Source organism: Cyanistes caeruleus, chromosome 16 (genome assembly GCF_971803275.1).
Source record: "Cyanistes caeruleus chromosome 16, bCyaCae1.hap1.1, whole genome shotgun sequence".
In the NCBI taxonomy this organism is placed as follows: domain Eukaryota; kingdom Metazoa; phylum Chordata; class Aves; order Passeriformes; family Paridae; genus Cyanistes; species Cyanistes caeruleus.
In genome coordinates, this window is record NC_141716.1 from 12873885 (window position 1) to 12900543 (window position 26659).

Consider the following 26659-nt stretch of genomic DNA (forward strand, 5'->3'; position numbering starts at 1 on the left):
TTAACACCTTTCCATCCACACTGGCCATGAGAGACGTCCATCAAAAGGCAAATCTTTAATGGAATGTATAAACACCTGTGTTTATAGTTACTTTCCTGGGAAAGGGGCTGGAAATTATGAAAACAATATTGAAAGGTCTGATTCTCAGGGCGACACTTAACCAAGTCATATTTTTTTTCTAAACAGACCTTTGTGTCCATACTACTGAATTATTTCCTCACCATAAATTCATGGCCACATCTGGAAAGTGTTATCAGCCTCAGTGGGTAGAGCACAGAGCTGGAGGCCAAGGTCACAAAAGGAGCCTGGGGAAGAGCCAGAAGCTGCTTCTGAATCCCTTGAATTTTTGGCTGGTACAGTAAAGGCCAGTGCTGTCACCCAGCCACAGTCCTGCTGCCCACTAATTAGTTTTGTTGTCAGCATTTTGCCAGTGGAAGGAGGCAGCCAGGTGCCTCTGGATCAGCCAGGGTGTGAAAAATGCCTTTCCAACTGGCCTGGTGACCTTCTGACAGCAGCAGAGAATTTACAGGCAGAAGGTAAAGATGTCAAGATATAAAATTAGGGACGATGGGGATCTGTGTCTGCCCCTTGAAGTGAAACAGAAAACCCTATCCCTGCTCCCATCCTGGCCTGGGATGTGGTTTAGGGTTTCCTGTCTCTGTTGCAGAAGTTGCTGCTGTTTGCCTCATTCAAGGCACATCCTGCTCCCAGCCTGCAGCTCCTGCAGCAGGACAGTGTGGGAGAGAGGTGGGAGCAGAGCCAGCTGCCAGCACACTCCCTGAGCAGCATCCTGGCCCAAAAGCTCGGTCAGGAAAAGTGTCTGATGTGCTCAGTGGCTAAAGAAACCCAGCCCAAGGTGAGATGAGCAGAGAAGTGATAATTGAAGGATCAGCAGCCTGCCCATGGCAGGGAATTGGAACAAGATGATCTTCAAGGTTCCTTCCAACCCAGACCACACTGGGATTCTGTCAGTATGGATCCACAGGGGAGAAAACAGGACATTTAAACACCAGTTAAGACTGAAGCCAAACTGAGGTATTGCTTACAGTGAAAGGCTGTGACTTTGCATCAGAATACAGGAGCAGAGCTTTGGCAAAACAGGCAGTTAATTAAAGTGCAATAATTAAATGAGGTTCCTCCCTATTTTGTCTCCCATGAGAGGAGGTGCAGAAAAGGTTCTTGTTAGAAAAATAGATTTAAATAAATCCATGGTGTTACAGATAACATCTGGAGAAGCACAAAGGGCAGAGACCTCTGCTCTGGTGTGTCAGGAGGAACTCTCACACTTCCAGCTGAGCCACTCTGCCTTTGGGTGAAGTCAGATGGTTTGGTTTCTCCAGGTTTCCAGCCAGTCTCTCCAGTGTCTCCCAGTGCTCTGGGGTCATGCTCACCCCCTGGTTTTATGCCCAGGAGAGGCTGGGGCACAATCAGATCCAAGCTCCCAGCTCCCATGGAAAGCTGGAGGAGTTCTCAGCACAGAGGGACACACGTGAGGATTCTGATTTGGGGCTTCTTCAGAAGGAAAAGCCTCATCTGTGGAAGCTGTTTGGGGCAGGCCTGAGCCAGCTGAGCTGCCTTGAATTCTGTAGAGACTCCCCAGCAGCTCAAAAGATGAACTGCAGGTTTCCCTTTCCCTTGAACAAGAAGCAGAACATACCCATAAGCTCTCCTTGCAGTTCTTTGACTCTGCTCCCTGCAGGCCATCTGAAACCCTCGGTATTAAAGTGATTTATCACGTCGCTCCTCGTGGTGCTGGAGCGTGGAGAGAGGGGCTGGGAGACCTGAGGGAAGGCAGAAAGCTGTCCCACCTCAGCTCCCCAGGCAGACATCAGCACCCTGATGTCACTTGGTCAGGGAATGGCTGGAGCTGTGGCAGGGGAGCTTGAGGTTGGATTTCAGGACAGCTCTGGTCACCTGAACCTTGGCTGTGCTGATGATTTTCCCTTCTCCATCCTCAACACCAGCACCAGCCCTGCCCCACAGTTTCCAGGACCATTGCTGGGACCATTTCAAGGGCCATTCTCTTCCTCTCAAACCCCTTGGCTTCCTTGAGATGCCATTTCTTTTCACCCATTTCAAAAGACAATTTTGCAGAGAAGTTTGAGTGGAGAGAGCGAGAGAGAACTCAGAGGGGGCAGGAGTTTTGAGGCTGCACCACCTGATTATCTCTGAGACACGCTGCTGCTGTCAGCCCTTTTTATGCACATCCAGGGCTGGTGCCATCTCACACCTGCTCCACACTTGTTTTGAAATGACACATCATTATGATAGACACTGCAAAGATGGATCTTTATCCCCAATTAAATGGCTTCTTGTGTCTTTTCATTTCCTGCCCCAGTTGAGGAGCAAATCCCTGGAGAGCAGACTCTTTAATGAAGTGGGAGGTGCCTGTGAAATTAAAGGTGATCTTGTTTGCTGGAAATAAAATCAGTGCTGATTCCTGGTGTTTGCAGAACACTGGGCTTGTGTGTGATGCCCTGGGAGTGTTTCAGGGGATTGGAAGTTCTGATGTCAGGATCCCAGGTCAGATGTGAGAGCATTCTGTGTGGGATGCTGGGAGATGTCTGGATCCTGCTCCAGCACTGGGCTTCACTTTGACTCTTCCCTTTTCCTGGAGTCCCCAGCTGATCCTGGTGTCAGTGGGACAGCCCTGGGAAGGGAGAGGAGCAGCCCTGGCCATCCTGCAGGGCTTTTTGGCTGAGCAGGAAGGGCAGTTTTGGGAAATCCCCCCCAAACCCCGTCTGTTTGCAGGTCCTCTGCCCTCAGCAGTCAGCAATGGGAATTGTGGCTTTTGGGAAATGAGGAGGTGTTTCTGTCAGGGTGTCCATCCCCAGGTGAGGAGGGGGTGCAGGTGAGGTGCTGGGGTGACACTGGCTGTGATCTGAGCCTGGTGGGAGCCTGGACACCACATTCCAACCCCTCAGCTGTGCTGGGTGTGCTCCCTTTGCTGCTCCATCCACACTGAGCCCAGGGTGCAGAGTCCCTGCCTGGGGACCAGTCCTGCCTTTTTAAGGGTCTGTGATATATCTTAGTCAGGATCTGCACTGTTCCATCCCTTCTCCCCTCCTCCTGCTCCCTCAGAATGCCATCCAGCCCCGTGATTTATTACTTTTCAGCACATTTCCTTCGCTCTTGGAGAACTTCTGTTTAATTTTTATGCCCGTTATCGTTCAGGGAGAGAAGGGAGAGGCTTGGGGAGCCCAGAGTGGAAATAAAGCAGCACATTTAATGCAGTTACTTCCTTCAAAAGATGCTGTGTTTTGGCAGAGCACTTCTGCATTGTGGGTTGAAGTGATTCTGCAAAAATTGTGGGATGGGGCACTCAGTGGATCCAGTCCAGCCTTGCAAGGGCTGGGCTCAGCTGCTTTTGCTGCCTGGATTCCATAGGAGTCGCAGAGGAAAGGGGAATTCAGTGTGAGAGCACGGAATGGCCTTGAACTGAAGGAGAGCAGATTCAGAGACTGGGAAGGGAATCCTCCCTGGGAGGGTGCTGAGGCCCTGGCACAGGGTGCCTCTGGATCCTCTGGATCCCTCTGGCTACCCCTGGATCCCTGGAAGTGTCCAAGGCCAGGCTGGACAGGGCTTGGAGCAGCCTGGGACAGTGGAAGGTGGCCTTTTTTCAGCTCCCTTGATGTTGTTCTTGGTGAGGTTTTCCTGTGGCACCTTTTTGCTGCTTCCACTCCAGGTTATCAGTCAACTTCTTAGACCTCACCCAGGCTTAATTTAACATCCTTGGGGGCACAAAGAGCTGAGAATCTGTGCCCTGCACCCTCCCCAGGAGCTTCCCTGCACACCCTGTCTGGACCAACCCCACTGCACCAGGAGCTTCTGGGTGACTCAGCCAAAAAATGCCTTAAAAATCCCTGCAGCTTCCACTTCTGAATCCTGGTTATGTCCTGGCACATCTCTCATGCTGGGCAGGTATCTCAGCCATGGCAGGGAAAAGGAAAAGCCCCTTAATTTAAAGTTCCAGGAGGATTTGGAGCATCTCAGGGGACATAGAGGAACTGACTTAAAGCAGAACATTTCCGTTTCATCAAGGAATAGTTTCAAGCTGGCCTAACCCAAAGCAAAATCTTGAGTTTCAAAAGCACATTTTCCAAATATTAAATAAATAAACAAAACTGTGGAAAAGTTTTACTGTGGGATATTTCACTTTGAAGAAACTCTGTTTTTTCCCTGAGCCATCCTGACCAAGAATTCCTGCCTCTATCCTTGTCCTCTGCCAGCATTCGCCTGATGGAGCAGTTTTTGTGGGATTTCTGATGCCTGAGCCAGCCTGAACCACCTCCCCAGTGCTCAGCCCTGGGAACACAACCACCTCTGTCTGCTCTGCTTCCAGCTCCGTGCTAAGCAGCTCAGAGTCTTAGCTCAGAAAGTCCCAGCTCTGATCCTTGCAGACAGCAGCAGCTTTGCTTCCCAGCACTGCACACCCTCACAGAAAGTCGTGGATTATCTGCTTACCCTCCCTCCATGTCCTGGTTCCTGCAGGGTGAAGAACCACAGAGAGGAGCTGCTCCCGCTCCGGGAACGGGGAGAGTGACAAAGCCCCAGAGCCCAGGCAGCCCTGGTGAGTGACTGTGTCTGTGCTCTTGGGGTGCTGGGAGAGATCCTTGTGCTTCCCTGTGGGGCACACAGCAGTGGGATCTGGGGCAGGAGATGAACTCTACGGGTACCTTGGTTCTGGGCTCAGTCTGAGGATTCCTCCCATGGGAGCCTGCTGGGAGAGGCTGATTTCCCCTCACTCTGGCCTAGTGGGGGTGTTCAGGGAGCCAGAGGTCGATGGATTTGCTGAGAACCTGCCCCTGGTGCTGCTGGGGATGGAGCTGGGATCACTTTAACCCAGGCAGATGCTGGAGTCACCATCCCTGGAGGTGTTCAGGGAAAGTCTGGATGTGGCACTCAGTGCCGTGGTCTGGGTGACAAGGTGGTGCTGGCTTGGGCTGGATGATCTCAAAGGTCTTTCCCAGCCTCATTCTGTGGCTCTGTGACTGTGATTACACCCTGTGGGTTGCTCTGGACACGGGTTTGGGCAATATCCATTGCTTGTGTTGCTCCTAAAAGTTCTGTTTGCAGTTGGTGGAGGTGGGAGTGAGTGTGACTTGTGAGTCACCTGGAGCTGAGCCCTGCTCCTCACTCTGCTGGGCACGTCCCAGTGCTGCCCCGGGGGAATGCAGTGTTTGGGGCAGGCAGAGGTGCTGTGGGGCTGGGGGGAGCCAGGGTTTGGTCACACCTCTGGAGCTGTCTCTGACAGGGGGAACAGCAGCCTCTGGCTGGGCTGGGAGGAAACATGTCCCATGGTATTTCCTCGTTGGGGCCGTGTTTGTCAGTGCTTTAGGTCGGGACAGAGGAGTTCCCCATCCCCAAAAAGGGTGCAGGGTGTCCTCAGGCCACAATTTAGGAAGTTTTAACATCCCCCAGACCTAGCTTGGCCAGGGGGGCTGAGCTGAAATCACCTCTGTGACGCAGAGGTTTTCTGGAGAGATGGGGAAGGATTTAGGGATCAGGTCCAGTGGTGGCATGACCTGAGGGTTGGGAAATGCTGGCCTGGGAATGGCTGTGGCTGTTGGAAACTTGCTGTGCTTCCTGAGCCCTGAGGTCAGGGAGGGCTGGAGCTGGGAGGGCTCTGCCTGCTCTGCTGGGAGTTTCCTTGTGGGAAGAATGGATTAGCAGGACTTCAGAGCAGTGAAACCTGGAGTTTGCTTCAGAGAGGGTGAGGATTTCAGGGTGTCCTCGTTCTGTGCTCAGCTCATGGCAGGAGGATGCAGCAGTGTAGTTTTCAGCAGTGGATTTTCTCTTTCAGTTCCTGGGCAGATGGAGGAAAGCAGAAATTACAGATTAACAGAGTGGGTAAGGAAGGGACCTTAAAAACCATCCAGTGCCAGCTCCTGCCATGGGCAGGGACACCTTCCACTATTCCTGGTCACTCCAAGCCCTGTCCAGCCTGGCCATGGGCACTTCCAGGGATCCAGGGGTTCTCAGTTTCCAGTTCAGCAGGGTTTGCAGAACTTGTGTTTTAATTGATATCACAGTTGGAGTTTTGCTTTGGATATTACATAGAAGAGAGAAAAAACAAATGTGATGAGATAAAACTTCTTATCACAGAGGTAGGAGCTCTGCTGCTGTGTGATGAACCCCCAGAGATACCACACACAGTAAATAAGGATCTTATTTGGAAATCTAATCCAGGAAACTCCAAATAGCAGCAGGGAAAAGATTCACCTGAACTTCTTCAAATCAAAATGAGGCAGTTGAGGGAGAAAGGGAACTTTGGTTTGATCAGATTTGTCTGTAACCATTTTCTGTTCCAGCTCAATGTACCTGCCTGTGGTGGTAGTGAGGATATTTTGACTCAAAATATTCTGGTACATGGGTAGATTGAATAAATGACCTGACTAAAAAACCCTTTCCTGCATTGACTAAGACAGCCACTATACCCTAATTCCATAGACCAGGATTTAACTCAGCAAATGAAATTGTGGGATTCAGCAGCACTGAAGAAACATTTTTACTATTTTTACCATTTACTGGATTTCTACTATTGAGGATATTTTTACAAAGAACGCTGCCAGAATTTTTTCCAAGTTTTGTTTTGGCTCTTGGCATATTCAGTAGAGCTTTGAAGTGTGGACCTTTCTTTTTGTACAAGTTATGTCCTGTAAGTGGAGGGAATTGTCATTTATCCAGCAAGTTCTTCCCTATCTCAGGACTCCTGAGCCCCTGAACACTGCTGGCTGATTATTTGCTCTTTCATTTTTCACTTTTCCCTGCACTTTCTGGTGGCACACAGAATAAAAGCAGATTCCAGAAGGAGCTGCTGAGCTCCCTGTTCCTTGGGAAATATTTCAGTGGGGAAATATCTGTCATTCAGGCAGTTAGAGAAGAACACAGAGAGTGACTGAAGAACAGGGAAGGCTGATGAAAATGCCCATTATTCCAGGAATGCAGGGGAAGTGTTGGAAATAGCTGTTATTGAGTCCATCCTTGCAGGATTGTCTGGGAGTGCCCCATAATGAGAGGACAGGAGGAGCATCCTTGGGTGTCTCAGCAAAAACAGGATGGCTGAAATTTTCTGCATATCTCAGAAAAGCCTGGGGTGCAGGGGGCCACCAGGGCTCTGAGCACAGATAAATCCAGGCTCTAATCACCTGCTCAGGTCGTTATCAGCCCGGGCAGTTCTGTCTGGCCAGGATTAGGGGGGCACTGGCGGCCCTTTAAGCTACGATCTGTGGTGACCTTCTTAGCACCCCGTGGGCCAAGGAAGGAAGGGATGTAACAGCTTCTTAATTTAGAGAACACCGGGTCAGGAGGAGGTTGCAGATCCTGGAACCCGGTGGGGGCAGGAGCTGGGAGGGGCTGCAGTGTCCAGGGACCCTCACAGGGCTCATGGTCGAGCCTAAAAATGCCAAACTCTAGGACTGAGTTCCCCTGTGCCTGAGGTGCCTCTGCCAGGGAATGGGTGGTTGGATCCCTCAGGTTGGAGCTCATTCCAGAGGCTCCACAGGAGTTGTGAACCATCAGAAAGCAGGCTGAGGAGGGCACAAGCAGAAATTCCCACTGAATGCACTCTCCCCAGTCTTTATCTGCTGTAAAAAAAAATTCAAAGACACCAAAAAAAAATAATTCAAAGTTAAAACTCATGTTGTAAGTAGGCTCCCAGGAAGGATTGCCCTTGTCTGTGCTGGGAATGATCTCATGGCAGGTGCAGTACTTGGGAGTGGTTGGCTGGAGCATGTTCCCAAGGGTCTGGAGCAGGCTCACTCCTGTCCCATGGGAATGGGCTGTGGAGCCCACCTGGCAAAGGCAGGCTGGGAGGAGAGGTTTCCTCACACAGAGACCCCAGTCCCTGACCACTCTGCAGGGAAGCAGAGGAGTTTGGGGATGTTCTTGGCACACAGTCTGTAGTGAAAGCAAAGCACAGAATCCTTTGGGATTGGAAAGGACATTAAAGCCCATCCAGTCCCACCCCTGCCATGGGCAGGGACACTTTCCACCATCCCAGAGTGCTCCAAGCCCCGTCCATCCCAGCCCTGGACACTGCCAGCATGAGAGGTTGTTTTGGTTGAGGATGACTGGGGGATGATCATTCAGTGTTTGCACACAGCAGGAGCGGGGTCTGCAGGCTCAGCCCCTGGTGTTGTCCAGCTCTGAAGTTCTCAGGGATGGAGCCATCCCCTCCCAGTGCCTGTGGGAGCTGAGCTGGGCTGGCTGGGAGTGGGGACCCAGGCAGTCCCAGCAAGGATCAGGTTTTCCAGTGACAGCCAAATCCTGACACACCGAGCTGCCACTCTTGACACTGGAACCTTCCGAGCTGGACACTGCTGGATGGAGCTGCTAATTTACCCTTTATAAACACCCTCATGGCTCCATCCCTGGGCTTACCTGAGCTTTTCAATAAGCAAATGAACTGCCTGAAGCTCTCAGCTCTGCCAGGTGATGCAGGACAGGACCCTCTGCTCAGGACCTTGACGGTGCAGTCTGAGAGTGGAAGGCTGTGTGGCTCAGCTGTCACCTGCAATCTGGGAAGAGCAGAGTGTGTGGGGTGTTATTTAAGGGCTGTAAGGCTGAACAGAAGATCAACAGAATCATGTTTGATCCCTCAAACACCAGTTGTCACAGCAAACATGATCCAGTGCGTTGCACCTCACCTGCTTGGGGATGTAAAACCTGGAGAAGCAGCAGAAACTCGAGCACGTGTGTAATTGTTAACCTGCACATTCAGGCAAAGCTGTCACACTCCAAGAAAGCCGTGGGTTAGAAAGCACCTTCCTATGCCACTGATTCATCTCTAGAGCTGAGCTGGTTTTCTGTGATCAACCCAAATGTTTGATTCTTTTAAGAGCTGAGCAAGTGATTCTTAATGAGCAGTCAGTTTTCTGCAAATCTCGATCTCACTGAAATATGATGTTGATTTAAATCGTCCAACTGAGGGATTTTTGGTTTCCTTTTTTCATTCCTGCATTTCCTTTTTGAAATCATCTGTTTCTCAGAACCTCTCAAGACTTGGAGGTTAATTCAGATTAAGGTTGTGCATGGATGGAAAATGTGAAATCTTTTCCCAAATAACTGCTTGTGCAAACACCAGGCAGATGATGGCACGAATCCCTTCTTCTGCTGTGCCTGTGCTAAAACTTTGGATGAAAATATTGACAGAATGTCCTCTCCTGACTGGGTGCAGCTTTGTCCTCACTTCTGGAGCTGGAATGTGAGTCAGAAAGGAGGAAATCAAGGGGGTGCCTTAAAATGAAAGTACAAAAATAGATCTCCCTGCACGTCTTTTCTCAGCTTCCCCTTACAAGGCTGCACTGACGTGTGCTGGATGGGGTATGACGGCTCTGGCCTTGGCAGATGCATCAAATGTGACATGTGAGCATGGGTTTTAGGGATTTTTTTAAGGAGACAAATAGGGGTTAGCAAGAAATGCAGAAAAGATAAACAGTGAGGTGGCCACAGTCCTTCATCTCTAGGAATCCAGGCCTGAGATTTGCTTCCAGCTCAGCCTGAACTGGAGATTTCAGGAAACAAACCAAAACATTGCTTATTTTGCCATTTAATCATCAAATGTGCTGCTTCCCTGGGGCGCTGGCCTTTCACAGGCAGTGCTGTGACAAAAGATGTGGTGAAACATAAGGGACCCAGTGCTGGCTGGAGAGGTTGGGCAGAGCATGGGAGATGATGCCACGGCCCCTGTGTTTGGGATGAGCTGTCTGAGGTAGACTGTTGGGGTTCTTTTCTGCTAAAATCCTTTTTTTTTAATTTCCTCCTGAGGGTGGAGGTTGCATTGGAAAGACAGGGTCAGTGGATCAGTGAGGCTGGCCCCCCTTCCCCGAGAGGGACACGAAGGGACCCTGGCAGCCTCAGTCTCTTGCCTGTTTTTCCTGTTGTAATGGGAAAAAGCCTTGAAATCAAACCTTGTTTCATTCCCCCACATCTTTCCCTACGAGCCTGGGTTTGCTGTGCTGTGGGGAATCAGGACATCTGCACCCTGTTCACCTCCCAGGGGGTATCTCCTCAGAATCTTGGAATCATTACAGGTGGAAAGGAGCTCCGAGACCATGGAGTCCAACCCTTAACCCAGCACTGCTGGGACCATCGCTAACCATGTCCCCAGGTGCCACACCCACGTGTTTTTTGGATTCTTCCATGGATGGTGACTCCACCACTGCCCTGGGCAGCTTCTTCCAATGCCTGACCAGCCTTTTAATGTATAAATTTTCCCCAATATCCAATCTGAATCCCCCCTGGCACAACTTGAGGCCGTTTCCTCTTGTCCTGTCCCTTGTTCCCTGGGAGCAGAGCTCAGAGTTGTGGAGAGCCAGAAGAAATCCCCCCTTTTCCCCTCTCTTTATATCACAGCTTCCCTGAGCCTGTAGGAGTGGGGTGCAATAAACCTTCCCACAGTTCTGATCAAGGAGAAGTTTGTCAGGGCAGGGAGAGGTTTGTGGGCCACTGAGCTTTTTCTGATGTTGTTAATTATCCATCATTTCTTGCCCTACTTTCCCTGCCAGCCTTCCCTGCCTGCTCAGTGTCCCCTGGGAAAGTCCTTGTGCTTCTTCTGGGCTGGGTGGCTCAGCCCCACAGAGATGTTCTGAGTCTGTTCCTTGTCCAGCTCTGCCTGTCACTGTCTGTGCCTTGATCCTCCTTGTGCTCCTCCTGCTAGATCCAAAAAGTCTGCTGCATTCTTTTTTTTTATTTTTCCCCATCTTCTTGTCATAGCTTTGAACGCCTTTATTATTCCTTCTTCCCTCCTCTGGCAGAGGTGTCTCTGTTTATAATCTTCTTAGCACTGAGGCAGCCTGTTCATTTCAAAGAAAGCTGCTTTAAAGGCAGGTGTGAGCCAGACTTGGCCGATTCTTTCTTTTCCCCTGTGGCTTGAAGGGCCTGAAAATATTCCTGTAATCATTTCACAGAATCCCAGAATGGTTTAGGTTGGAAGGGAGCTTAAAGCTCCTCTTGTTCCACCCCTGCCACGGGCAGGAACACCTTCCAGTGTCCCAGGTGATGCAGGGAATGGATCACCAGGCTTTGGGCTGGCCCGTGCAGCTCCTGGCTGATGGACACGGGACACAGATGGGACTTCAGGCAAGTTCTGCTCCTGCCATGCTCGAGTGAGGTCCCTGAGCTGTTCTCTGTCCACCCAGCCCCTCTCCAGCTCCCAGCTCGTGGCACTCCTGCGTTCCAAGGAGCAGTTCCAGTGTCCAAGGACAGTGCTGGAGGGAAGTGCTGGTGTCCCCTGTGCGCTCCAGCCCTGATGGGACCCAGCAGGGATGTGGGAGTGGGGCTGTGCTTGTCCTGCGGCCTCAGCCACGTCCTGCCCGTCCCCCCAGGCTGCAGGAGGCAGTGGGGTCACCCCACAGATGGGCTGGGCTGGGCTGTGGCAGCCAGGGCCGGTGGATTCTGCTCAGGAGCTGGGGGATTCCTGCAGGGATGGCTTCAGGGGGAGCCCTGGGGGCAGCCAGCTCCAGTCACCCCTCACCCCTCCCCTGTGTCTGTGCAGACACCCCTGCACACAGCCAGGGAATTGCCCCCTCTGCCCACCCTGCAGAGGGGCAGGGGACTCAATACCCTGCTGCATTTTGGCTGCAAAAGCCAAGGAGTGGAGTTTGCTATGCCAGCACCTCCTCCTGCAGGAGACTTTCCTTCCCCGAGGCTTTCCTGCTTCTCAGAGTCTGGAAATGCATCTGTATTGTTTACCTGACCCTCCCATGCAGTCACAGCCTTTACAGCCTCTGCCTTGGCTCCTGTTCCACTTCCCAAAGCCTCTTCACTGCCTGACTCCTCTAATCCTTCCGGGAGCACCCATGTTTTATGCCTTGGTTATGCCTCCCTTCCTTTTAATTAATTTTTCACTCGTCCCTGTTGCCCTTTTTGATTTAATTTATTGCTCACTGGCCATCACAACACCTGGGCAAGCCTTTAATTTATCCCTTCCTGTGTCCCTTGCCCCCCCTCTGTCCTCTTTCATTATTGATTTCTCCAGTTTGATTTCACCCTGTGCTTGCCAGCATCATCTCCCACCCTTCCCTCCCAACTCAGAATTGCTTGGATGAGTTTTCCCCCCCATTTGCTGTATTGTAATTCCTGGCCCAACAAGGCTGGGATTGCTGCATGTTGGACCCCCTCCTTTGCTGGGGTTTGGCTTCCACCCCAAATGTCCCAAAATTGGCTCTGGGTAATTCCCATCCCATTGCTGTGATAAGGAAAAAGCTCCTTTCCCAGTGAGTCTCATCCAGATGGAAGGGATTGATGGCCATGACCTGGTGTAGCTTGTGTGCTGAGGTTCCTGCAGGCAGGGAGGTGTTCCAGGGGCTGGGCTGGGCTTTGCTTGGTTCCAGCTCTGAACAAGGAGGGAGCTCTGTGTCCCCAGCAGCTCTTTATTCCTGCCATGATCCTGGAGATGAGGATGTGCAGCTGAACCTGCCCCGGGGAGCCCTGGCTGCTCCCAGCTCAGCTCTCCTGCTGCTCTGAAGCTTTTTCCTGGTCTGCATTTAAACAGTGAGGAAATTGTGGAAGAGGGAATAAATGACTTTTCTTCTGTCTTTTAGCTGCCCTGTGGCTGCCACAGCCCAGCTCCCCAGAGCTCAGACAAAGAGGGAACCCCTGCTTTGCTCCATGGCTCTGAGGAATTGAGGGCTTTTATTTGCCACCATAAATGGTCCATTTACTTACAGAGCAGTCCCTGCCATTACCAGGATGGCTTTGGAAAGCACATTACTGCAGATATTCAGGTTGTTTTGTCATTTGTGGCCATGTGATTTACAAGTTGAGACCACAAGTGGGAAAAAGGGGTCAGAGGATGGGAGCCATGTGTTTGTTAAAAACACACAGCAAGGCAAGATCATGAGCTATTACCTGCTCCCCTGTAGATCAGGCACAAAACACAGCAGGCTGAGGCTCAAAAGAGTGGGAATCTACACAGTTCCCTGTTCCTGCTAAAAAATACTTTGGTTAGAGCTGTGCTCATATATGGGATTTTCATTTCCATGGGGTCTTGTGTAGCTGAGCTGGTTCTGTCTGATGGAGGAGCAGGGTAGGGCTGCAGCTGGCTCTGGCAGTGGATGTGGTTGAATATATTGTGTCCTTTGGATATCAGGGCAAGGTTCTTCCCCAGAGGTGCTGGCACTGCCCAGGCTCCCCAGGGAATGGGCACGGCCCCGAGGCTGCCAGAGCTCCAGGAGCGTTTGGACAGCGCTGCCAGGGATGCCCAGGGTGGGGTTGTTGGGGGGTCTGGGCAGGGCCAGGGCTGGGCTGGGGGATCCTGGGGGTCCCTCCCAGCTCAGGATATTCCCTGATTCCATCATTTCACCTCCTGACTCCCACGGCATCAAACTGGTAATTCCTTGAGTGTAAGAGCCCTGGGATATTATCAGCAAATGGAAAATGAGGCACTGCATGGATCATGGAGAGCTTAGAGGATCTCAGAGGCACCAAGGGACCATCGTTGGTTTAAAGTTGGTGGTTGGTTATAAATACCTGGAGTTCCACGCTGGGGTATTGGTGTGGTTAGATCTGGTGAGGGAATAACATGTGGGAACTGTAGGATGGCCTGGAGGAGCTGGCTAGGCACTCAGCAGAGGTGTGTGGGAAACATGGGAACTTGCTCATTCCACTGATTTTATTCTATTATCTCTTTTTTATTCTTTTCCTCATTCTCCCTATTTCCCATTCTTCCCTCTTCAGCTGGGTTTAACACTGCAGGTGGGATCACCCTATAACTCCTGAAGGTAGGTCAGTTCCCTGATGCTGTCAGGGAAATCTGTGGGTGTCTGGGAGGTGCTGACCCTTTTTCCAAATTAAGAAGCTCTCCTTGTCCATCATTGACCATTTTTATCAATGCACGAGCAAAGGAGACCAGCTCCCTTCTCCCTCTGCCTCCAGCTACAGAAATATCCTTTTTTCATGTAGGAACAGCCCCCATGATATCCATCCTTACCTTGCCTTACTTTTTACAAAGGTGTGGTGTGACAGGAGAAGGGGGAAGGGCTTTAAGCTTAAGGAGGGCAAGGATGGACAGGATATTGGGCAGGAATTCTTCCCTGTGAGGGTGGGCAGGCCCTGGCACAGGGTGCCCAGAGCAGCTGGGGCTGCCCCTGGATCCCTGGCAGTGCCCAAGGCCAGGCTGGACAGGGCTTGGAGCAGCCTGGGACACTGGAAGATGTCCCTGCCCATGGTAGGGGTGAAATGGGATAAGATTTAAGGTCCCTCCAAGCCAAACCCTTCAAGCAGTGCATGGCAGAGCACTTTGCAGCACTTGGGGGAGGATTTGTTTCCCAGCTGTCAAAGGAAACCTTTAAAGAAGCTGGAAACCATTTGGGGATCAGCCAGTGACACAGTTTGAGGTTCAAAGTGAGACTCCCAACTTGAGCAAACTCAAAAACTGGAGAGGAAAGCTGCACTTTAATGATAGACTTCAAAGAGGGGATCCTGCTCTGTGTTTTGTGAAGATTGTATGGAGACAGTAGCTGACAGACAAGGATGTGTTTGGATCTGTTTGGATAATTTATCTTCTATTGTGAATTGTGGTTCTTTTGTGAAACACCCCAGGCCCCTCAGTGTGGTGATTGATTCAATCCATCTGCCTTCCCCTGGGAATGACACCTCTTCCCCCTCTCCATGGGCTCTCTGCAAACAAGGAGCTATAAATAAACACCAATATCTCTGTTTGCAGGGGGTGGAAAGCTGCGCTGGAGCTTTGCCTTTGTACTTGTAAATAAAAACAGGCAGGTAAGAGATGCTCCAAGCCAAACCCAAGCAGAAATTGGGAGCACACATAGATGCTGCTTTGTGGCACATGAAATCTGCAGAGCTGTAAAATCAGGCGATATTATTTTGTAATTTGAGGAAAAAGTGTGAAAGGGATGGAGAGTTTTTGATCTGGACCCAGGCAAGTCTTCCAGTGAACTTTTTCTTTCCCTTGCTCACAAGCAGAGGATAAATGCTGGAGTTTATAGTGCTGGGGGGTCCAGGTTTGATGGACTCAGTGATGCACTGAGAGGGGTGGAAGAAGCTGCACTTGCCTTCCCTGGCTGTGGAAATTCTGCTGAGACCCATCTGCAAGGAGATTTGGGGAAGAACCTTCCTCCTGTAGGGTGCTGGTGCCTGGGTGGTGCCTCCTGAGTGATGCAGGGAGGAATTGAGGGCTGGACACGGAGTAGCAGCGTTCATTGGAGCTGCTGGGGGGTGGATGGGCAGTCTAAAACTCGGCTGAATTTTGGCTCTAGGACTCTGTGGTGAAGGAATTCCCACAGGTACAGGTACAGCTCATGGGCACACTCAGCATGGGAAGTGTGTCCAGGGAAGGGAATGGAGCTGGAGAGGGCTGGAGAATTCCTGAGGGAGCTGGAAAGGGGCTCAGTCTGGAGAAAAGGAGGCTCAGGGGGCCCTTCTGGCTCTGCACAATCCCTGCCAGGAGGGGACAGCCGGGGGGGACAGGCTCTGCTCCCAGGGAACAACAGGACAAGAGGAAATGGCCTCAATCTCATCAGAGGAGGTTTAGGTTGGATATTGGGAATACTCCTTCCCTGAAAGGCTGGTCAGACATTGGAACAGGGCAGTGGTGGAATCCCCATCCCTGGGGGTGTTCAAAAAATGTCCCTGGGGACTTGGGTTGGTGCTGGGCTTGGCAGTGCCAATGGGTTAGTGGTGGGACTCAGGGATCCTAAAGGGCTTTTCCAATGATTCTGTGGTTCCATGAGCCTGGAGGACGAGGCTCTCATCCCGCTCAGAGCCAGCTGCAGAGCTCCTGGTGCTCAGTTAAGAGCTGTTCTGTCACTCTACAGGGCAGTTTTTCTAAGAGAAATGACCCCAGAGAATGGTTCCCTGAGCTTTTCTCTACAGCACTGCCATTTCTTCCTCTTGAGCAGTTTTCTTCAGAGCTCTTTCCTTGGTGAACTGTGGTCCATAGATCAGGAGCTCCATCCCAGAGCCACGTGTGGCAGGAAAGTCCTTCACCATCTCCTACCAACAGCGATGGAATCTCAGCAGAAAGCCCAGCTGCTCCCTGCTGCCCTTTCCATCCTGCCCTCCAGACTCCCAAGGCTGCATCCAGGGAGGGATGTCCCAGGCCTGGCCTCAGGACCCAGCTGCTCTCAGCTCCTCCTGCACACTGGTGAAGTGTCCCTGGACGCTTTGGGGCCAGCACAGCACCTCACAGGGAAGGAGAAGTGTCCTGTGTCATGAGGGCTGCACTGGAAACCATTCCTGAAGGGAGATGGAGCTCCTGCCTCTGGCCCTTCCTGGGAGCCCCTCCAGAGCTTGGGGGATCAGGGAGTGTCCTAAGGGCTGATCCCAGAGTCCCTCTACCCTGAAAGCCTCTCTGGGACTGGTGCTGCAGCTCCAAGGGTGCCCGAGGTCTGTGAGTGTGGAGCCATGGAATCATGAATGGTTTTGGAAAGGCCCTTAAACCTCATCCAGTTCCTCCCCCTGCCATGGCAGGGACACCTTCCACTGTCCCAGGCTGCTCCAAGCCCCATCCAGCCTGGCCTTGGACACTTCCAGGGATCCAGGGGCAGCCCCAGCTGCTCTGGGCACCCTGTGCCAGGGCCTGCCCACCCTGCCAAGGAACAATTCCTGCCCAATACCCCATCCAACCCACTCTCTGGCACTGGGAGCCATTCCCTGTGTCCTGTCCCTCCATCCCTTGTCCCCAGTCCCTCTCCAGCTCTCCTGGAGCCTCTTTAGGCTCTGGCTGGGGCTCTGAGCCTAAAAGGCTCTCTCTGGAGCCTTTTCCTCTCCAGCCTGGCTCCAGAGCAGAGGGGCTCCAGCCCCTGGAGCATCTCCATGGCCTCCTTGCCACTTGTTCCAACAGCTCCATTTCCTTCTCACGCTGGGCTGGTGGCAGCTCTGAGCTGACCTGAGCTCAGAATCCCCTCCCTTGAAGTGATGATGCTTCATGCTACAGAAGCAGGGCACTACTGCACCTGAAACCACTTGTGGTGGGCTCAGTGAGACCTTCCCACGTGTGAACTTCCCCTGTCCCTCATTGCCCGTGCTCTGCTTAGCCTCATTTCACTTGCAGAATTTTCCAGAGTGCCTGCAGTGGTCCTGCAGTCCCACAGGATGTTGGTGCTTCTGTGCCTTCATCCTCTGCATCCTCTGTGTGCACTGAGTGCCAGGGCTGCTGTGCTGGTGCAGAGGAGCTGTTCCCAAACTGGGATAACATCCCCTGCATTCAGCTGACTTGCATTTCCTCCTTATCCTTGGTATTAATCCCAAACTTGCAGAATCACCAGGTATTAGGATTTGATAGAGACGCTGCTCTTTGTGTGACGAGCCAGCTGATGGAAGTCTTAATACTGCAGGTGGTGAGCTGCCAATCCATCTAAAGCCAGGCTGCATTAGCACTCTGGGATCAGAAATATCCCTCCTGATAGCGGGAAGATCCCTCCAAGGGAGAGCTGGGGAAGCAGAGTGCGTTGTCTCCGTGCCTGGGCTCGTGTGTGAGCGCTGGCTGCGGCTGAATCTGCCCAGTGTGGCACATCCAGAATGTCTCCTGTCCATGGATGTGGCTGGGAAAGGCAGAGAGGGAGCAGCATCCTGCTCCCATAAGTGTCAGGCTGCAGGGGAAGAGGCAGGAGGAGGGACAGGGCCGAGGGAGCTGGTTTGGGTTGTGTCTGCAGGATTAGGGGGACTCACTCCCTGTTCCTCCATCGTCCTCCAGATCCTTCTTCCCTCACCATCCTCTCCCTTCCCTGGTGTGAGACAGGGCCACATCCCCATGGTCACAGTGGGGTCCTGAGCCTCCCCAGAGTGTGGGGACCCTGCTTGGCTCAGGGATCCCATATCCAGACCCTTTCCCAGGGCAGGGAAAAGGTTGCCTGGGATGTCTGAAGTGTGATTTGGGCTGGTAACTACACCACAGCTATCTTAGTACCAAAAACCTACTTTCTGTTGGGCCACTTCAATTTTCCAGTTCTAGGAATTACCTAGAACATTCAGCAGGATACAAAACATATCATTTATAAAATGAAACCATTGTGGTCATGGTGGACAATAACATTTTCAGAAAATCCATTTTTTCCCCTTCTCTCACTGTAATTCTCCACAGTGACCAGGCTGGTTTTCCCCACCTGGTTCCAAAAGCAAACACAGCTTAGTTCAAGGTAAATCCTGCTCATCCCTCCAGGGTTTATCATCCCTTAGCCCTGTACAGATCCATCACTTGTCTGGTGTTTCAGGAGCCCAGCTGAGAGGAAAGGCTGGCAGGAAGGATGGGCTGCTCTAAAAACCCCAGCTGTGATGATGGAGCAGCATTCCATGTGGTGGGAGCAGTCTGGGCAGAGCAGACAGTGGATAAATACAGAATATATTCTATAAAGTAACTTGATTCTCAATTAATACCCTAATTTCCCCTTTTTTTTTAATTATTGACTCCAAAATTACCGAGCTGAGTTGCAAATGCCGTGGAATAGAAAAAGAAAGGAAGGACTTTTTATTGACATTTCAGAATTACAAATTATGTTTGTTGTGAAAAAATGAGAGACTGTCTGTTTAATTGGTTGTAGGATGCAATTTGTGAGCACTTAGGTAAGAAAAATGCAGCTATCTAGGGGATCATTAAAGATCCCTTTCCTCTGAGTCAGCAAAGCTCAGAGCTGGGGAGAAAGCAGATCTATATTCCATAAAATGCAGGGTAACAAGGAGCTCTATCCAAGGGATTGCTCTTGGCAGGGAGGGAGGTGGGATGGACAGAGAGCAACAGAAAGTTTGGGGACCCAAAAAGAAAAAGCAGAGGATCTGCTGGCTCAGTCCTATTCCACATTCCCTTCTGGAATGTGGGGCGAGCCCCCTGGGCCAGAGGAAGTTTCTGGCTGCAAACGGAAAATAAAATTTGGGATTCTCCTAAAGGTTTTTAGCTTACAGAGGGTAGATTGAGATGGGATATTGGGAAGGAATTGTTCCCTGTGAGGGTGGGCAGGCCCTGGCACAGGGTGCCCAGAGCAGCTGTGGCTGCCCCTGGATCCCTGGAAGTGCCCAAGGCCAGGCTGGACAGGGCTGGGAGGGAATGTGATGCCAGTGTCATTCCCACAAAGCCCTTGGGAAAGCACCACTGGGAACTTGCTGTTGCAGGCAGATTTGCTAATTCTAACCAGCAATTAGAAGTGGAGCCTGAACTCCAGGTGGCAGAAACCTCTGGAGATTAAAGATCAGCATTCGGACTGAGAAAGGCTCTGCTGTTACTGACTGGATGAATTGGGATTTGGCACAGGATTTTGTTGTGGAGAAGGGGATGGGGGCTGTCTGGTGCCATCATTTCCCATCAGAGAGCAGGAGAAGGGGGTGCTGAAGGGATGGATGGCACTGAAATGAGGGGATGTGTGGAAGCAGTCAGGGAGAGCCGAGGGAAGGTGAGCGGGGATGGAGACCTGGATCTCATGGTCCCTCTGCAGGCTGTTGCCTCCTTGTGTCTCCCCCTGAGAGCCTCCTGTGTGCCCTGGGGTTTGGCAGATCCTGCCTGCAGTGCACCCCACCCTAAAGCATCCCTGTGCTCAGGGAGGTGTGATGGGAGCTCAGGTGTCTGCCATCCCTGTCCCCAGCTTGTCACCATCTCCTGCCCTGCTGGCAGTGAGGCTGATGCTGCCTTGGACACCCTCATGCTCACCTGGCCTTGCAGCTCCAGCAGGACAGAGCCACCCCAGCCCAGCCCAAGCTTTGCAGCCCCCCTGGGCCCTGACCCTGCTTGGAACTGCACAAGGAACGATGGTGTTGGAGCAGGGCAGAATTACAGACTCTGGAAGGGTTTGGGTTGGAAGGGATCTTTCAGATCATCCAGTGCCATGGCAGGGACACTTCCACTGTCCCAGGCTGCTCCAAGCCCCATCCAGCCTGGCCTTGGACACTGCCAGGGATCCAGGGGCAGCCCCAGCTGCTCAGGACACCCTGTAGGTTGCTCACCCTGTAGGAAAGGTTCAAGTTTCAGCCCTCCCTGTGTTCCTGCACCACGGCCAGCGTGGGAGAGGCCACCAGGCTCCCTGCAAAGCGGTGATGGAAGGAGAGGTCTGCGCCAGGATGCTGCTCTTGAACCTCACTGGAAAAGGGTTTGAAGCTTGTGGACCCGATTTCCTCTTTGGACCCCCCATTTTCCTGCTCCTTCAGGCTATTCCTGCCTCTGGCTGGGTGTTGGGGGGCAGAGCAGCTCAGGAGCTCTGAAAATCAGGATCCCTGAAATCCTCACCCACATCAGCACCTTGCAAACAACACAGTTAACAGGAACTCCTCCCCCGGCCTGAGACTGAGTTGAGGAGCAGCTCTAAGTCCCTCCTGTGATTTTTTTTTTTTCCCTTTCTGTTTGTTTTACCCAGATCTAATCAATGCTATAAAGGGCAAAGCAGTTGTTTTATTTATTTATCACGGGGAGCAGCACAGCAAATAGTGAAGCTCTTGGCAGTTTGCTGACAATGCTCTCGATAATCAGAATTTTTCAGGCTCTTTGCAGGGAAGTCCTGTGGAGTGGGGATACATCAATAATGCCATGATCACAGAATTTGATGGGAAGGCCACTTTTTATAGATTTCATAGCTCTCCACAGTGATAGCATTGGGGATTTTGTTCTGTAGAAGAAAAATTAAAAGGGTGAGCTTTAATTCAAGTTTTTTGGTTAAAAATTACTTTTGCAGTGCAAATTGACATAGAATCATAAAATCACAGAGTGGTTTAGGTTGAGAGAGACCTCAAAGGTCATGGGACCATGGAATATTTGGGTTGGAAGGGACTTCAAAGCTCATCCAGTGCCACCCTCTGCCATGGCAGGGACACCTTCCACTATCCCAGGCTGCTCCAAGCCCCATCCAACCTGGCCTTGGACACTGCCAGGGCTGGGGCAATTGTCTTAGAAAGTTTTTCATTTTGGAGTTGTCATGCTTCTAATAGGAAGAATGAAAGCTGTAACCTTTACTGAGGAACAGTGAATTATAACTTTGAGTTTTAATCTAAAAAAAAGGGGTTAGAGTTGATACATTTTTGTGTAAGCTTTGTGATTTCATGGCAAACCCTTTTCCCTCCCTTTCCAGCTGCTCTCCAGCACTGTCAGGGGGTATTTTCTGATAGGAGAGAGAGGATTCCTCAGCAGAACCCCAGTCCCTGCTGCAGGTACTCTGTCCCTCTCCCAGACACCTGAGAATTCCATTCCAGGGAAGCCTCATGGTCTCTTTTCCCAGCACGTGCCATTTCCTCAAGGGTAATATTTGCTTCCAAGCCCCTCCAGAGCAGCGTGGGCTGCTGGAGATAAGGGTGACAAATTGGCACACAAGGCATAAACTTGGATTCCTGAATAAACCTGCATCCTTGAATGCCATATCCAGCCTTTCCTGAGATGAAACACAACCAGGGCTCAGCACCTGGGCAGCTCACAGCTCACCAGATGTCCTCCTTAAGGTGCTGAAAATGTTTGCCTTGGTTCCCTGACAGGGATGGTTCACCCTGTCCCCTCCATCCTCAGTGCCAGTCCCTGGCCCAAAAGCCTTTCTGCTCAGCCACTCCCAATTTTCCCCTCCCAATTAGCATTAATTGCTTGATCTCTGGGTTGGCTGAGCTGGAGTTTTCCCTGGACTCCAAATACAAGTTTTCATGCCTCTGGCAGGGCAGGAGCCTGATGTGGGGCAGCCTGTGATGCCCAAGCCCAGCAGCTCTGGCAGCTCCAACCCCAGGCAGGGATCAGCAGGAATGGGCAGGAGCATTCCCAGACACAGGGAAAAGGGATGGATCCCATTGCTGCCCTCTGGAAAGGCTGGATCTCCCCCAAACCTGCTGTCTCCTGCTTCAAGGAGCCAAACAGAGCCTTGCCCAGGAGGTCTCATGGATCATGTCCATAGAAAGACTTCTTAAGCCTCTCACCTTGAGCTGGGCTCTTCCAGCAGGGAGTTACTGGATGTTAGCTGTGTCCTCTGCTCAGGGCTGGGTTTGGGGTTATCCCAGCAGGATTCAGGACCAGCCCCGTGGCAGAAGGGAGCAGCCTCAGTTTCCCCCAGGCAGGCACCCTGAGGTGTCCCTGGGCACATCCCCTTGCCCCACCTGTGGGAAAGGCCTTTTCTGGGGCTCTGGCAGAGGAGGAGCAGCCTCAGCCACACAGCTCCCCCTCCATCCCTCTCCCGAGGATGCTGCTCCCAGCCAGGGAGGCTGGCAGGGTGGAGCACACAAATATTTGCTCAGTGGAGGAGCACTTGGCAGCCTGCAGGTAAATACTGTGGGAGCAGTGACTCCAGCAGTGCATTCCCAGGGATGTGGACACATCTGCCACCAGCAGGAAGGAGTCCTGGGCTGGGAGAGCAGCCTGTGTGTGCCCCACCAGCTCAGGGCTGGGCTGCCAGGCCCACCCAGAGCCACGTGGGTGCTGGGTGTCCTTGGGGATCAGGGAAAATACATCCTCCTCTTCCCTCAGCTCCTGAGAAATGACCTGGATATCACCCCTGGAACTGTCTGTAGAGGGGAGAACCCCAGGATACCAAACAATCCCAACTGGGGCTCCCTGGCAGTGCAGAGCCATCACCTGTGCCATCCCTGGGGCTGTGCAGTGCCTCAGCCAGGGCTGCAGCAAGGAAAATTCCTTCATGGAAAGGCTTGGCACTGGCACATCCCAGAGCAGGGATGGAGTTCCTGGAGGGATTGAAAAGGTGTGTGGCTGTGACACTTGGGGACCTGAATTAGGACACGGTGCTGCTGGGTGGGTGGGTGGACTCGATGGGCTCAGATCCCTTTTCCACAATGATTCCATGATTCTGTGCTGGACAGGGGGTGCCTGCTCAGAGCTCCAGCCAGGGACCCCCAGAGCTGCTGGTGCTGAGAGGAGAAGCCCTGGGGCAGAGCTCCCATCCAAGGAAGGATTCCAGCCGAATTCCAGCTGAATTCCAGGGGGGGTCGCACCCCTGCAGCTCCAGCATCAACGCAGGGATTTGTGCAGCAGCTGCTGTCAGTAAAGTGTGGATGAGCCTCATTAACGCTGCCTTACCAGTGCAGTTGAGTGTAATTGTTCTCTGTGCTTAAAAACCAGAACCAGGGGGAATTGCCAGAATATATTCTCTGGGTGTGAAATGTGGGAAATAATGGAGCTGGAGCTGGTGTTTAGAGCAGTGTAAAAAAAGGCAGAGCTGTGATTTAAGGGAGCAAATAAAACATTTCACCTGGTGCTGCTGTTTTACACAGACAGGCAGGGTCTTACAGCTGCTTCTGCAAAGGTGACACAGAATCAGAATCATATGAATCTATGTGAGCTAGAGCTCATAGAGGGGGTGGGCTGTGCATGGATTCCCAAATCTGTGCTCCCCAGGAGCATCCCACAGCAGGCTGGCATCTCCCATGAGATCAGGGTTAACCTGCTGCCTCTGACCAGTGGGAGGATCCCTGCCAGTGGATGCATTTCCTTAAGGAGAAGCCTGGAGGGTCTGGGAGGTGTTGGGATCATCCCATTGCTGTCATTCCTGAGTTTTTTTGTGGCTCCTGGTGCTCACTCCCAGTCCAACCCAGCCCTGAGCCTGGGAACCTGTGTGTGATTAAAGTGTCTCTCTCAGACAGAAATGCAGTTAAGATGTCAACAGTCAGACTCTCCTGCCCCCCTTGTCACTCGTGCCAGTGGTTAATCATTTCCCTGCTATAATTTGTGCCCTTTATCTCATTTGAATTGGTTGGGCTTCAGCTTGAAGCCATTTATTCCTGTTCTGTCTTTACCCTTTTGATTAAAGAGCCCTTTGGTATCCGGTATTGTCTGCAGATGAAGGTTCTTACACACAGTAATCACATCACCTTCCCATAGCCCTTTTGATAAGCTAAACAGAACAAAGTCTTTAATTTTCCCTTTGTCAAGCATTTTCTTCCAGCCCTGAATCACCTTAGGGGCTGCTTCCTGTACTTTATATATATTTTTTTAATCTGTAGAATTTTGATCTTGAATTGAGCATCTCGGTTTTCAAATCAGAAGTGCAAAAGTGCAGCCAAGCCCTGAGTTTAGAGTCTGACCCATGCCCTGGACCTCACCCTCCACAGAGTCCCCTGTGGATCCTTGTCAAGCAGGAAGCCCCAGAGCCTGGGATTTAGGATCTCTGCTCTGAGCCAGGCTGGGAGGGCTGGGGGTGCTCACCTGGAGAGGAGAAAGCTCCAGAGAGACCTCAGAGCCCCTGCCAGGGGATCCCCCCCAAAAGGGGCTCCAGGAGAGCTGGAGAGGGACTGGGGACAAGGGATGGAGGGACAGGACACAGGGAATGGCTCCCAGTGCCAGAGGGCAGGGCTGGATGGGATATTGGGCAGGAATTGTTCCCTGTGAGGGTGGGCAGGCCCTGGCACAGGGTGCCCAGAGCAGCTGGGGCTGCCCCTGGATCCCTGGAAGTGCCCAAGGCCAGGCTGGACAGGGCTGGGAGCAGCCTGGGACACTGGAAGGTGTCCCTGCCGTGGCAGGGGTAGCACTGGATGAGCTTTAAGATTCCTCCAACCCAAACCATCCTGGGATTCCTTCTGTGGTTCACCACACAGTCACAGCCATCAGCCTTCAGAGCAGCAGTGTGACCCAGCACAGAGCCATTCTCAGCCAGGTGTCTGATCTGCTGCCTCCCCAAACTCTGCAGATGTGCCCCATTAACCCTTTTTGGCAAGGCCAGCTCAGGGCCAGGACAAAGGCAGGTGCACACAGGGATCACATGGATCTGAAGCTGGTTTCTCCAAGCCTTGCTCTTGGTGCCTTCCTGACGTGACTCCCTTCACTGAGGGCACCTCCACTTCTGCTTGGGCATTTTCTTTCTGATTCTCCTGTCAGATCATGCAGGGGAGAAGGAGATTCCTAAAGGGACTCAGTTTGGTGAAACTTTGCAGGAATCCCCACCACAGCTGCTGGCCACTTCCAGGATCTTCCAGCTTGGTCCATACAGGTGAAGAACCCAGGAGAGTGAACTGCAGGAGGAGTTCAGCAGCTCTCCCTATAGCAGGTGGAAATCTGGGATATCCTCCTCAACTCAGAGAAGCTGAAGCCATTGAGGATCAAGCCCCTTAATGAAGATTCCTGACACTGTCTCAGAGCCATTCCAGCAATGATGCATCCTCATTTCTTTGCAGCAAACCTTGCAGTCGACCCAGAGAGGGGTTATATTTGCATAGTCTTCACTTTTTTTTATTGCTCTCTCGTGTTTTTTGAAAGCTTGGATATCTGAAGCACTTAGCTCTGCGTTGAGTGTCTCATTAAATTGCAGAACCCTGCTTTTCTAGGCTCTGTTAATTAAGCACTTGATTGAAAGTCTAAATCTGAAGGCTTGGGTATTGACTCCAACTTTGCTAACCTGAGGTGATCTGCTCAGTGTAGTTACAGCTTGCCCAGACAATTTCTGAATGGCCTTCCCCTGCTCTTCCCAGGCATCCCAGATTGCTGCAGACCCTGGTGTTTCCACTGCCTTGCCTGGGAAGTCTCTGAGATTTATTTTAGCTCCTGAGCTCTGCAGTCACTGGAGTTTGCTGCTGCAGTTGTTGGTTAATAAAGACTGCCTGGCCATTTAGCAGGCAGCAGATAATGGCCAGCACGGATTTTGTCTTGGATGCTTGAGTAGCCTCTTGGTTTTGTCACCTTATTTTTTAATTTTGTAGACTGTTTCATTTATTTGCATAACAAGGAGCCTCCCTCTGGATACCAATGTGTTTTTCATCTGTCTGGCATGGAGGGACAGCCGGGTTTCCAGAACTGAGCACCTGGTGAACCTGATGGGTCCCACCTGGGCAGTTCTGGGGTGTGGATCTGCAGCCAGAGTGCAGCAACCTGCCTGCCACGTGCTGCTCCTGCCCACGCTGCTTTTCCATCAGCTCCTGATGAAGTTTTCCTTGCTGAGGGAAACCAGCCAGGCAGGAGAGCAGAGGACAGGAGGTCTGAGAGCTCTGTGCTGTTTGCTGAGCCTGCCCTGCAGGAAGGAGGCAAAGGAATGTTCCCAAAATGAGCTGTCCCAGGCCAGAGGGGAGCTGGATTAGCAGAGGATGGCACAGAACTCTCAGTCTGGGCAGTGGGAGACCTCCAAGGCAGCGACTCAGGGAGGTGTTTGCAGGTGGGTCACTCCTCTGGGTTTGTGCCTTGTTTCTCTCAGGCCCAGGCCAGCAGCCCACGAGGGCACTGGGGCCAAATCCCTGAGGATTTTTGCCAGTGCATCAACTCTGCAGCTTTCTGCTCCCCAGTGCTGCTCACATCAGTGAGATTCACAGCTCAGGCTGTGCTGCTCACCCTGATGGGCACCAATTGCTGCTGGCCCTGTCTCCCCCTCTCTTTTGAAAGGAATCCATTTCTGGAATTTGTTTTTCTGGACTCTCCTTGCCTATCTCATAATTCCCTATTTTAAATTGCCTCCTGCAGCTGGTTTGTTCCAGCTGCTCCAATATTTGCTCTGGGTCCTGCATCTCCTATCTGCCCTCCCTGGACACTTTTCCTTCCTGCTCTTCTTCCCAAATCACACCAGGCTGTGCCCATCCCTGGTGTGCCCATTGCATCCCTGCAAAGGGGCACTCAGGGCAGGCTGTCATTTAATTGAATCTTCTTCTGAAGCTCTAAGTGGAATAATCCTAAAGCTTAGCTTTGCCTCTGAGTCACAGCCTTTGTGATCTGTGAAAGGTTTTCTTTATTAGTTTCTCGGTCTAATCAGCATCTCTGGTTGCCGTCTTTGCTCCTGAGGAATATTTCTGATGTGTTTGGAGGTGGAGGATCACTGAG

At 51.8% G+C, this 26659-nt stretch overlaps 1 protein-coding gene across 8 annotated transcripts in view; it reads left to right on the forward strand.

The window, feature by feature from the left end:
* RALY (RALY heterogeneous nuclear ribonucleoprotein) overlaps positions 1-26659 on the forward strand; it is a 111569-nt gene that overhangs the window by 34569 nt on the left and 50341 nt on the right. For 4 of the 8 annotated variants that reach the window (XM_086853576.1, XM_086853575.1, XM_086853579.1 and 1 more), the window contains exon 2: positions 4492-4570. The exons of 3 other annotated variants lie outside the window; for them this stretch is intronic. The gene's annotated coding sequence lies outside the window, so the exon portion shown is untranslated. Of the gene's footprint in view, positions 1-4491; positions 4571-13680; positions 13725-14668; positions 14725-26659 lie in introns of those variants that run through there. One more of the 8 variants, XM_086853578.1, reaches the window with a different exon arrangement.